This window comes from Alligator sinensis, unplaced genomic scaffold (assembly GCF_000455745.1).
Source record: "Alligator sinensis unplaced genomic scaffold, ASM45574v1 scaffold1109_2, whole genome shotgun sequence".
NCBI lineage: Eukaryota > Metazoa > Chordata > Crocodylia > Alligatoridae > Alligator > Alligator sinensis.
Window position 1 is genome coordinate 1179140 of NW_005842486.1, and position 12601 is coordinate 1191740.

The following is a 12601-nucleotide window of genomic DNA, read 5'->3' on the forward strand; positions in this document are numbered from 1 at the left end:
GAAAGACTGACGCAAAGTACCTATTTAATAGGTTGGCTTTTTCGTGGGCGTCAGTTGTCAGTTGCCCCATCTGGCTCAGCAGGGGTCCAATGTTGCCTCTGCTTTTCCTCCGGCTCCCCACATATCTGAAAAAGGACTTCTTATTGTCCTTGATGCTCAAAGCTAGCTGGAGTTCAGTTGCAGCCTTGGCTTTCCTGGTCTGCTCCCTACAGGACCGGACCAGTGCAGAATAATCCTCCTTGGAGGTGACTCCCATCCTCCATCCTTTGTAGGCCTTTCTTTTTAGCCTCAGGAGGTCTGCTAGGTCCCTGGAGAGCCAGGGGGGCTGCTGTGCCCTCTTGCTGCCTTTCTTCCGAGATGGGATAGACTTAGTTTGTGCATTGAGGATCGCTCCCTTGAGGAGCAACCACTCTTCTTGAACTCCCCTCTCCCCTTGGTCATGGTCCCTTAGGGCCTCACTGACAAGCCTCCTGAGCTTGTCAAAGTCGGCTTTCCTGAAGTCAAGGAGTTCCGTGTTGCTGACTGACTTGCCAGCTTTTCGGCGGATGGTGAAGGTGATCATCTCGTGGTCGCTGTCACCCAGCTTCCCATCGATCACTAGGTCGCTGACTAGGTCATCCCCAGTAGCCAGTACCAGGTTGAGCAGCGCTTTGCCTCTTGTTGGCCCATAGACTTCTTGAGTCAGGTAGAGGTCATCCACGCACCAGAGGAAGCTTTGCGACAGCTCAGATTTTGCTGAGCCATCCTCCCATGAGATGTCTGGGTAATTGAAGTCACCCATGACAACCATGGTCCTGGAGCATGCCGCCTCAGCCAGTTCCCGGACAAACTCCTAGTCAAGCTCAGGACTTTGGGTGGGAGGTCTGTAGTAGTAGTTTCATAGGGAGTGAACCACCACGCTCAAGGGGTGCACGTGCACCCCCTATGCATTGCCAATGCTTCAGGTTTCACCTTGAAATGTAAATGTAGGCTTCTGTTATGCAAAATCAGCCTGATAATGTAGCTGGCTATCTACTCTGAGTGATGTAGGCCCACACATCACAACTGCTTCAGGTCTCCGATAGCCATATATGTCACAAATGTCAGTTCTGTGCCAACAGAACCAGTTAGTCTCTCAGGTGCTGCCCTGCCCTACTTTTTGCTTTATTTCAGACTAACATAGATATTCACCTTCCTGCTTATGTCACTTTAAAAATCTAGTTTTAAGTAACTTAAAATATGGCATGTTGTCTCCCAAATCTCAGAGGCAGAAGGCTAATTTCAGTTTTTGATGATTTTTCTGGAGACTTTATTACCATCTTTCAGTCATCTCAAACATCTGACCTCAAGTTAATCCTAGGTTTCTGATGCAGGACTGTTTTACAGCTGAATTGCCTATAATTGCCTCAATTCCTGCTGACTGGTTATTTTTGCACTAGTGACACAAATTAGGCATAGCTGGCCCCAGTTGGGTCTGGGGCTTAATAACAGCCAACTGTCAAAAATTGGCTGATTAGTTTGAAACAAAAACATTAACGGAGAGGACTAGCCACTGTTTTCCCTAATCATGTGAGTTTCTGCCTTCAAGTAGCTGAAAAAAACAATAAGCCAAACAGGACTTTTTCTATCAGAGATGTCAATTCAATTTCTTTCTGATTCTGTCTATTAATACCCAATCACCATAATATTGATGTCCTTCAGCTGAGTTACAGAAACATGCTTGGGCTAGTCTATAGGTATTTGAAGGTATTAAGAGCAAATAAAGATGGTGAATCATTCAATACTATGAGTGGGGAACCAATAAAGATTAATCAGATGCTACTGAAAGAAGAAATTGATGCTGAATATCTGAGAGTTGTCTAACAAAGAAGGTAGATGCACAGCATAAGCTGTTACAATATAAGTTTTATTTTTAAAGTAAAACCGTCAGACAATGAGATTGGTAACTGGGAGTGGTATGGAATGGACAAGAGAAGTTGAGCAGGGTAGTCTGATCTTACTTTTAAGAGAGCCCTTGTGGGTAAGATAGCAAAGAGAGTCTTTCCTGGCTGATGTGTAGACTGAGGTTGGAATATGGAATAATTTGCAATCTGGCAAACAACTGTGGCTGCTTTTTAATGCAGCAACCATTTTTAGATCTATGTTTGACAGTAGATGGAATTGCCAGTTAAACTGTAAGCATGGTTTACCCCCCCCCCCCCCCAAACTCAACAACGCGTGTTTTTTTTCTTGCTGTATGGTGGTATTTCTTTGTTTTCTTTTGTTTGTTTTTTGACAGAGCTTTGAAATGTACTTTCCAGCTGTATAAAAGAAGAATGGAAAATCTTAATAAATCAGTTGTTCAAACATTTAATGGATTTCTGCCATGTAGATGCTGGGCATAGCTTTTTGCTACATTTTTATTCAAACCTTACACAAAAGCTTCTATATCAAGCATAAAAATCCATAAAGCCAGTCATGGATAATCTCCACCTCTATTAAAATCTTGATAACTGTATGACAACATGTAACCTGTTTTTGTAGTTCTTTGTATCTGGTCTATGCTTGCTTAATATACTCTTTTTTCAGAAAGACCACAAATAACATTTGGTTTTCTTAAGTGCTTATCATGATTATTGTAGACTATAAATTCCATATAAAAAATCAACCAGCTTTGTGGGGATGTATTTTGTAATAGGAGTTAAATATAGTTAGGCCTTAAAATTCATACAATGATAGGAACCAAACTGCAGGAAGTCAAATCAGACAATACTCCACAATTTACCCATTTACTATGATAATGGTAGATGCCTTATAGGTTTGTCCACATGATGTAACTAAGAAAAGACTTTGGTCCGATGAAAAAAAAATATTGTGTCTACAGGTGTAAACTGGGAAGTGTTGTCTGTTGTTGCTGTCCCTGGTTTGACACCTATAATTGTATTCATTTTGGAGTCTAACTGTATGTTACTCTTGTTGAAGAATCCTAATTGATTTTTGGGGGGAATGAAGCACTGATGAGGAAGCTAGGTGCAAAACAAAAGAAAAGAAAGTAAAGAAAGATATTCTGAATGCATGCATTTAAATAAAGAGAACAAGATTCTAGAGCAAAAAGCAACCGGCAATGCATACAGAGGTATTTAGAAACAGCATCAAGTATTTGCTACCAGAATATTTAGTGTATCCAAACATATCTGATACCCATTTTCATTCTTCATTATTCCCTAAGACCTTTAAAAAACGCAACTGCCAGCAATAAAGACATGATATCAAGACATCCCCAAGGGTAAGTTGAATAAAAATTCCCCAGAGCCTATAAATCTATTTGAAGGTGTTAAATTAATTACTAGTATGCCTGTCAGATTTCAAGGGAAGTGGTAAGTAAATCAGTAGTTCTGTGAAATATGGACTTTTGCCTATCAAGCTTGATCTTTCTCCCTGCTCTTTAACCTTTCTGCCCTTAAAGTCTAATAAAATAGTTGTATACAGAGACTAATGTAATGCAGACCTCTCCTTGGTATGCTAGTGGTCTATACAACGTTGAAGTGTTTCACCTATTTGAGGATCAACTTAAAAGCAGGATGTTGGAAAACAAATATAATGTAGCAACACTCACATTGATAAGTTGAGGTTTTGTCCTGTTGTAAGGAAACAAAAGTTTCATGGGGAAACTGTGACATTATACTTGTATAATCTTTTTTTTTTTTTTAAGTATTTAAATAAGTTTCCCTTGGATGGGTTTTTTGTTCGTTTTTTTTCCCTCACAGCATGAAAATTCCAGAACACGAGCAGTGAGAGTTACAGCCTGACTCTGAAACAGAGGATTATTTGAAGGTTTATTTTCTTGTCTTGTTATGACAATTCATTTTAAGTTCAAATTGTTTTTAACATTGCTGATGGATGACTGTTGAGGGACTAGTTTATTAAAAAACAAAAACAAAACCAAAAAAACCTCTAAAGAGGTTTTAAACCTCTTTTGAGGAGTTTTAGTTTGCTGCCCTTACAGCTGTAGAGTGAAGCACCCGGCTCTGTGCAGCTCCATGGCTCTGCAGGAAGCCCTGCAAGCAGCCTGGCACAGCAGGCTCCGCCCAAGAAAAGTGGCAAGCCTGATCTCCCCTGCCCCCCCCCTCCAGAGCCTTCTGCCTGCCTGAGCTGCACAGGGGCCCCTGGGGCTGCCTGAGCCAGGTGCCTGCAGGGGGCCACCACTGGTGCAGAGGGAAGCACCAGCCCCCCCTGGCAGCCCAGGGGCCACTCTGCCCACCGGCAGCTTGCCCTCCCCTCCCCACTGGAGAGGCAGGTAAGTCAGTGGAGTGTGTGTATGGCACTGGAGTTTAATCAGCCCTAAATTGAAGTGGTGTTTTTTTTTTAAACCCACTGCTTCAATTTAGGTCCCCCATTTCATCTACACGCAGACAGTAACAAATGATCAAGTTGAAATCCAATTGAGGCAAGTGATATGGATCAAGATTTGCACCTGATTTTGTCAGAAGTTTTTAGAGAGAAAATAAAATTTGCAAACTATAAGCATCAAGTATAAAGCCAAATATTGCTTCTCTTCCTGGGCAAAAGAGCTTTCTACAAGAAGGTTAAAAATGTTTTGTGCAGAAAGTACACTTGCATGAGCTAGTTCAAGATCAGAATAAATACCTGCATGCACTTAAGGACTATAACATCACCTCCTCCTCCTCCCATGCCAGGCACATTTTTTTTTTAGTTTGCCTTCTCCAAATAAATATATAGCAACATGAATATTCAATAAACCAACCAAAACAAGACAGACACCCTATTGCACAGTCAACATGCAATCAGATTAAACACTGAATTTGCAGAATATTTGAGATCTAGACACCTTTGGGAAAAAGAGCCAAGATGTTGACAACCAAACTATGTCAGCCCTTGACTAGTGTCCCTGAGCTTGAAGAAAGCCTATGTATGAAAATCACTGTGTCAGCCACAGCATCACAATATAGCTCCTTAACTATAGTTCCAGCTTGTCTTCTATGAGACAGTAGGAGGTGAGGAATATTCATGCTCACATTTTGTCCTTCTCCCCCTCCCCCCCAGCTGTCTGTTGCTTTTATTAACTGTAAGCCATACTACTCTCTTCATATTTTTTAAGTTTGGGTTATGAAACCATGGCAGTAATCATCAACCTGAATTAGGTGGCATAAAAAAGTAAGTTCTCAAATTTAAATCAACTTAAATATTATTGCATTAAAAAAATCAATTAGAGAATGTCCAGAGTTGAAAAGTTCAGAAATATGTAAAATTGTCTTCTGTAGTTACTGGTACAATAGAACTGTCAAATTTCTGGCAGTCGAAAGTGTTTTCTTAGTGTTTATTCTGTCTTTGCTAGGGGAATGGAAAATGTTAGCTATACCACAAGAACAGAATTCTAAGAAAGAAAGAGGGCTCTGAGGTGGTGGCAGGCATACTAGAGATTAAGTTAACACCTTCACTTTAAATTAACTGGCACTGAGCAAGCTGGGCGCTGACTTGAGGGGACAGAAAAAAAGGCTGTCACTGCAGCTCTGCAATTGCAATTGCAGTGGCAACAGCAACTGGAATTAGCCCCTGCCTCTGTGTTTGGCAGCTGCCCCAGGCACCCAGCACATCATTATGGCTCAGATAATGAACTTGATTTTGGTCTATAGTTAGAATGGTCCCCAGGGAGCTGCTCTAATTAAAACACTACAGTGTCATATGTATTAAGCCCCACACATGTTTAAAAATGGCTGCAGGATGCTTTAACTAAAACTCATTTGACAAGCTTTAGTTAAAGTGCCCCTGCAGCCATTTTTAAACAAATGGGGGCTTAAAAACACATGATGGTATGGCAATGCTAGAGCATTCTAATTAGAACACAGGGCAGGCTCAATTAATTAAGCCTGCTTCAATGTGTTCTAATTAGAATGCATCAGAGCATGTCTATAGGCAGCCATAGTGCTGCGGCTTTGCAAAAGAAACAATTGCAAATAAAAATTAAGAAAAATATGCAATATTTAGCATGGCTAAAACTAGTCATATCAGAGTGAAAAATTTGAAATAAGCTTCAACTCATTATTAGGTCAGTAAACTAAATTGGAACTTATGTCCAATGAAAGATCACAACACATTTACAGGCTCAGCAGTGCTCGCTTGCTAGCACCAATATGAATGAGACCTGGGTGTCATGATAAACAACAAAATGAACATGAGCCACCAATGAGATGCCATAGCTGGAAGAGCTAATCAAACACTGGCATGCATCTACCAAAGCATCTCGAGCAAGGCTAAGGATGTCATCCTCCCTCTCTACTCAGCCTTGATGAGACTGCAGTTGGAGTTCTGCATCCAGTTCTGGGCAGTGCACTTCAGGAAGGATGTGGAGAAGCTTGAGAGATTCCAAAAGAGGGTCACACACATGATAAGAGACCTAGAGACCAGATCATAGGAGGAGAGGCTGAAAGATTCAGGACTGTTCAGCCTGGAGAAGAAAAGACTCAGAGGGGACTTGGTGGCAGCCTGTAAGTATAAGGGTGTATTATCAGGGCCTGGGGAAGTCTCTGTTCACCAAGGCCCCCCAGGGGAGGACAAGAAATAATGGGCACAAGTTGATTGAGGATCGCTTCAGGCTAGACATAAGGAAAAACTTCTTTACAAGTACCAAGGGTTTGGAACCGGCTCCCCCCAGAGGTGGTACAGTCACCCAACCTGGAGATCTTCAAAAAGCATCTTGATGCCCATCTTGCTGGGGTCATCTGATCCCAGCAGTCTTTCCTGCCCAAGTGCAGGTGGGCTGGACCCAATGATCTGTGAAGTCCCTTCCAGCCCCTAACAACTATGAAACCTGGAGAATGAATATGATAGTTAATACACTGTGTATGTTCTGACTTCCTTAGAGCACAGCCAGTGAGACCAAAACCTTTTTCTGTCTTGCTCCAGTCTTCTTTTTCAGTGGACTTATAACCAAATACCTTAGAATTTAGCACTGAGTTAAGATACTTTGTAAGTGGTGAAATCCTGACCTTATGCCAGAAAAAAAACATATAGAAAGATAAATCCATTTTTTTTTTACTTTTAACTAACTTATTGGTGTACATAGTTTTGTTTCTTTAAATATATATATATATATATTTTCCATGGGTTGATAGACTTCTCTTAAGCAGAGAATTGGAACCAACCTCTTTTAGAATCTAATTTGGAATTGTTTTCTCTTTTAACTTTGTTTTCTAGCCACAACTTTTATTGCATATTCTATTGCACATTGTCATACTGTAAGATAATTTCTTCTGAAATGTCCCACCCAGTTCAGCTAATTAAGGAGGCCTGAATAAGGTCTGGGAGAATTTTTGAAACCTTTGTAGGTGCTTATACACATGCAGTGAGGCTGCTCTGATGCACTGTACTTACAGCACATCAGAGCAGACTTGATTAATCAAATCTGCTGGAGGGTGGTAATTACCATGTTCCAGCAGACTCCAGTGTCTCATGAACTGGCATCCCCATGCTGAAAAATTGTGGCATGGGCACTTTAACTAAAGCTCATTCAACGAGCTTTAGTCAAAGTGCCCTCACCACCATTTTTCAGTTCAGGAACAGTGATACGCATGATGCTTTGAGCGCTTTAAAGTGGCCCTTGGAGCTGTTTTAATTAAAGGCCCCTCCCCCCCCACACACCTCCCAGAGCATGTGTATAAACAACCTGTATGCCTAACAACACTGAAATGGCATTTTGTAATTCATGGGCATACATTAAATAGATTGGGAAATTTACAGTTCCACAAAACTATGAAGATGATGGGTATTTCAACCCCCTGGATGGAGAGATACAAAGGACAACCTTCCTGCCCTGCAAGGGGCAGGTGAACTGCTCTCTCCACTCCTGCTACCCCTAGTGTTGTTGATAAGAGAGCCCCAGAACTTGCTAAGTCTCTTGCAGTCCTGGGGTGTATTCCTTAACCTTAACTTTACCCCACCTGTACCCCATGCCTGTCTGCTTCATTGCTCTCCTGACTGGCAGAACATCAGGTTTAGAGGGAGGAAAGGTTTGGATCCGGGTGAGGCACTCCCTTCCACCTTTGGAACAGTACTGGGGATCTGTTCAAAATGTGGGAAGCCACACCATTCAGGCTTGACAGGTGGTGTTACAACATTTCTCTGTTCACAGAAGGTGCTGATTAAAAGACTTAAGGGGGGTTTTGTTTTTATTTATAGAATGTTGTTGCAAGAAAACAACTTTGAACACCTGTACACTGAACTTCTTTTTGTACTAAGAAAAGGGAGTATTTCTTCATACATATGTAATGCCTACCCTTGGTGTGTTATGATCCTAGTATGATCCTCTGGTTTCTTTGCTTTTCATTCCATCCAGGAAGAGCACACACCAACTGCAATAACTTCCTTAGCCTGATGAAGGGTTTTTGAACCTGAAAGCTTGCTAAATATTTGGAAAACAATTATTAAAGTTGGTTTAATAAAGATATCAGATTCACCCAAAGAATCTTGTCTGCCTATGATCTTAGTATGACATCGTCTTCACAATAACACAGTGGAAATCTAAAGAGGTTTGGGAGGGGAAGTATTTATAATATAGATAAATACGCTATTAAGTTATTTCATATGAAATTCTATACATTGAATATAGAGCATGTCTAGCTTCAGAGAGAAGATCGAGAAACATCCATTGGTTAAAAAAAAAATTCTAACCTTTTGTGGGGCACATTTTCATATAGATGTTTTCTTTTTGTACCTTGAAAGTGCCTCAAGGCCCAGAGATAGGTTTAGATGCTTAATTCATTTCCATTATTTGTAGGTTTCATTCTACAAGCAATAAAATAAACTGTAGTTTGTGAAATGATTTCATTATCATTTATCAGCAGTTTTCCATATATACAGTACACTTTGCAGTGCCACACTGTGAAACACTAAATAGAGAAGTGTTGGTTCCCAGCAGGTCTTTCATTTCTCTATTTGAAAAGAATGTATTTTCATGTTGTGTATAGTACTCAAAGACATTAAGGCCAGAACGGACCATTATGAATATAATGTGTTCTGATTTTTATGCCTAACAGAGACCATACTACTCACTTAGCAAAATTCTACTGGAAGTCCATAATTTCTGACTAACGCTACCATCACTCTTAAAAAGACATCTCAAGATGGTTTAAGATTTTCAAGTGTTGGAGCATTAACAACATACCCAGTTCAAATCTGTTCATTAATAATCTTGTTATAAAATTGGTTTTGTATCTGTGATCTGAGCTTGCTTTGCTTAGCTTTTAGCCATGGACATATCTTTCTTATCTAGGCTAAAAGCCCTGTACTATCAATAATTTCTTGCCTTATAGAGATTCTAATAGACACTCTTGCACTTCTCTCACATGAACTAAACAGATTGTACTTTCTTATTTTAATAATTGCCTTCTTTTTTTTCTATCCTTTTAAAATTTGTTGTATGTAAAATGTGAATACCAGAAGTAAATGTGTTGTTCTAATAATGACCTCACCAATTTTGAATAAAAAGTAACAGAACAATATACTTCTGTCTACCTGATATTTACCTGCTTACATGTAAAAGGATCATATTTGCTCTTTTAATAGTAGAGGCTTATGTTCAATTGCCCATCACTTTTTTTTTCAAAAAAACAGTTCCTATTATATTTCAAATATGAGCTACATAAATTAGAACTGCGTGCATTACGTTTAGCTATATGAAAAAGTCTGTTGAAGTCAGCCAAGCTTCCTATTTAATTTAGATAGGTATGTTTTATTCTTATTTACTGTTCCACTAATTTTGGTATCATATACTAATTTGATTAACAATTACTTAATTTCTTCCATTTGACAAGGAAACATTTTAAGTTACCTATCAGCCTAGATAGCAATATTTGCTATTTAAAAATAATTGAAGAAGAGAAGTCACAAGATCACAGTGTCATCTATTCAAACTCCATACACAGATGCAGGAATTGCTATCCCTGAACCATAACTTCCTTAAGCATCTTGTTCCATTCTTCTATTATTCTTACAGTTAGGGAGCTTGTCTATTTGTCCCCTGCCCTCCCCCCTGCCCTGATATTTGTCCTAAATCTGTTTTATTGTAGCTTCAACATGTGCCCCCCCTCTCTATTTTATCTTCTTTCCTTCAAAGTAAACACCTATTTCATTCAGCAGCTTCTCACAGAGCTTGATTTCAAACCCCTCTATAATTTTCATTACTAATGTGTGGAGACTATTCAGTTTCTTTACATCCTTCTTAAAATGCAGTGCATAAAACTGGCTGTAGTATTCCAGTTGAGGCCTAACTAGCACAAAGTACAGTGGAGCTTGTTCATAGTACATTTTTTTTGTTTGTTTTGCAACAGTATCTTGCTTTTCATTCAGTAGGTGCATTTACATGTGTAATTAGCACAGCACAATAAACTTTGGCACAGTTTGTGCTAGAGTCAGCAGCTCCTGGGTGCAGTGTGTATACATGCAGCTGGGACCACAACGGTTAGAGCCAGGGAGGAGAAGCTCTAGGTTGGTAGCAGCCTTGTAGGGGGTCAGTCCTAGGCTCTGAATCATAGAGTCAAGTGGTAGAGGGGCTAGCTGGGACAAAAAGGTGCTACAGTATGGGGCTAGCCAGCAGGCATCCCCTGTACTGTAGCACACTCGTGTCTCAGCCAGCCCAGGTCACGGTCTACACATGCATTGAGGCAGCTTAAATTACTCCACTGTAAGATAGTACATGTCCTAGACAGTATTATTCCATGGGGGAGTTTGTTAATTTACTGCACCCTAGTGCAGGTGCACATGTAGATTGTGCTGCTTTACTGCAGAGCTAATTAGTCAACTCTACAGTAAAGTATGTGTAGATGCACCCAGTGTTTGTAATCCAACATTAAGAAGGTCAAGACCCCTAGCAGGTTGGAGCAGTACCAGCACTGGTGGCTGTGTGGCAGTGTTCCTACTTACCACATGGGAGATCCAAGTTCAAGTCCCAGCTTTCAGCAATGGTGTCAAGGCAGGCTTCGGCTTCCTTGACAATGACCTGCACATAATGATGAAAGACATGCTCAGTTGGGATGGGCTTCACCTGTCCCCCAAAGGTAAGCATGTGTTCTCTTCTAGGTTGGTGGATCTCCTCCTGCGGGCTTTAAACTAGGCTCATCGGGGGGACGGGAAGATGAGGGCAGGGGAAGCCATGGACCACCAAACCATGTAGCACCCACAAGGACAGCCCAGCCTGAAGAAGGAGAACATTGGGAACCTGCAATCCATGGGGCGGCCAGCAGTACACCACAGGTAAGCAATAAGGGGCCCTTTGGGCATCAGAGCCGGGGGGGCAACAGAGGCGCCAGTCACAGGGCTCAAGTGCCTATACACTAATGCTAGAAGCATGGGGAGTAAGCAGAATGAACTAGCACTCCTGCTTGCAGAAAACACCTATGACTTAGTAGGGGTAACAGAAACCTAGGTATATGTTGAGGGTTATAAGATATAGAGAGGGGGAGGGGTTGTGCTCTATGTCAATGAGCGATATACATCGACCCTTATCAAAACAGAATCAGAGGAGGAGAAAGTAGAAAGATTGTGGGTTAGGTTACATGGAGGTCAAGGAGAAACGGATTGCGGGGGAGTCTACTACAGACCCCCACACCAAGGGGAAGAACTAGATGTGGGGCTCCTGAGGCAGCTCTCAGAGACCATAAGAACTAGGGAGGCGGTAGTCATGGGGGACCTAAACTACCCAAACATCTGCTGGGAGATGCAAACAGTAAAGTCCCACTGTTCATGCAGGTTCCTATCTTGTGTACAGGACCAACATCTGATGCAGGAGGTACATGGTCCCACCAGTGGGAATGTCTTACTGGACCTGGTATTGGCAACGGGGGATGACATGATAGGAGATCTACAGATCGGTGGTCACCTGGGGGACAGTGATCACCAAATAATAGAGTTCCTCATAAGAAGTTGAGTGGGTAATGTAACTAGTAGGGGGAAAGTGCTAGACTTTAGGAAAGCTGATTTCAATGAGCTCAGGTGTTTAGTCAAGGACACAATGCAGAGTAAGAGTTTTGAAGAGATGGGAGCCCAGGAAGGGTGGCTGTGCCTTAAGGAAATGATCCTTTGGGCACAGAGGGAGACGATCCCGATGTGGGGAAAAGGGGGAAAGGGGCCAAGAGGCTTCCTTGGCTGACCAGAGAAATCCAGAGCAGACTACGAGCAAAAAGGGGGGCATATAAAAAGTGGAAACGGAAAGAGATTACTAAAGAGAGTATACCTCCTCTGCTCGCACTTGTAGGGAGGCAGTTAGACAGGCCAAAGCGACCATGGGGCTGAGGATGGCATCCCAAGTTAAGAATAACAAAAAAATGTTTTTTAGCTATATAGAGAGTAAAAGGAAGGCCCAGGGTGGAATAGGACCTCTACTAAATGGGCATAAGCAATTGGTGATGGACAGGGGGGACAAGGCTGAACTCCTCAATGAGTTCTTTGCCTCAGTGTTCCTAAGTGAGGGACAGGACAAGTCTCTCACTGGGATTGTAGAGAGGCAGCAGCAGGATGCCAGACTACCAAGCGTAGACCCTGAGATGGTGCAGAAGCACTTGGAAGAACTGGATGCATTTAAGTCGGCAGGCCCGGATGAGCTCCATCCGAGGGTACTGAAGGCACTGGC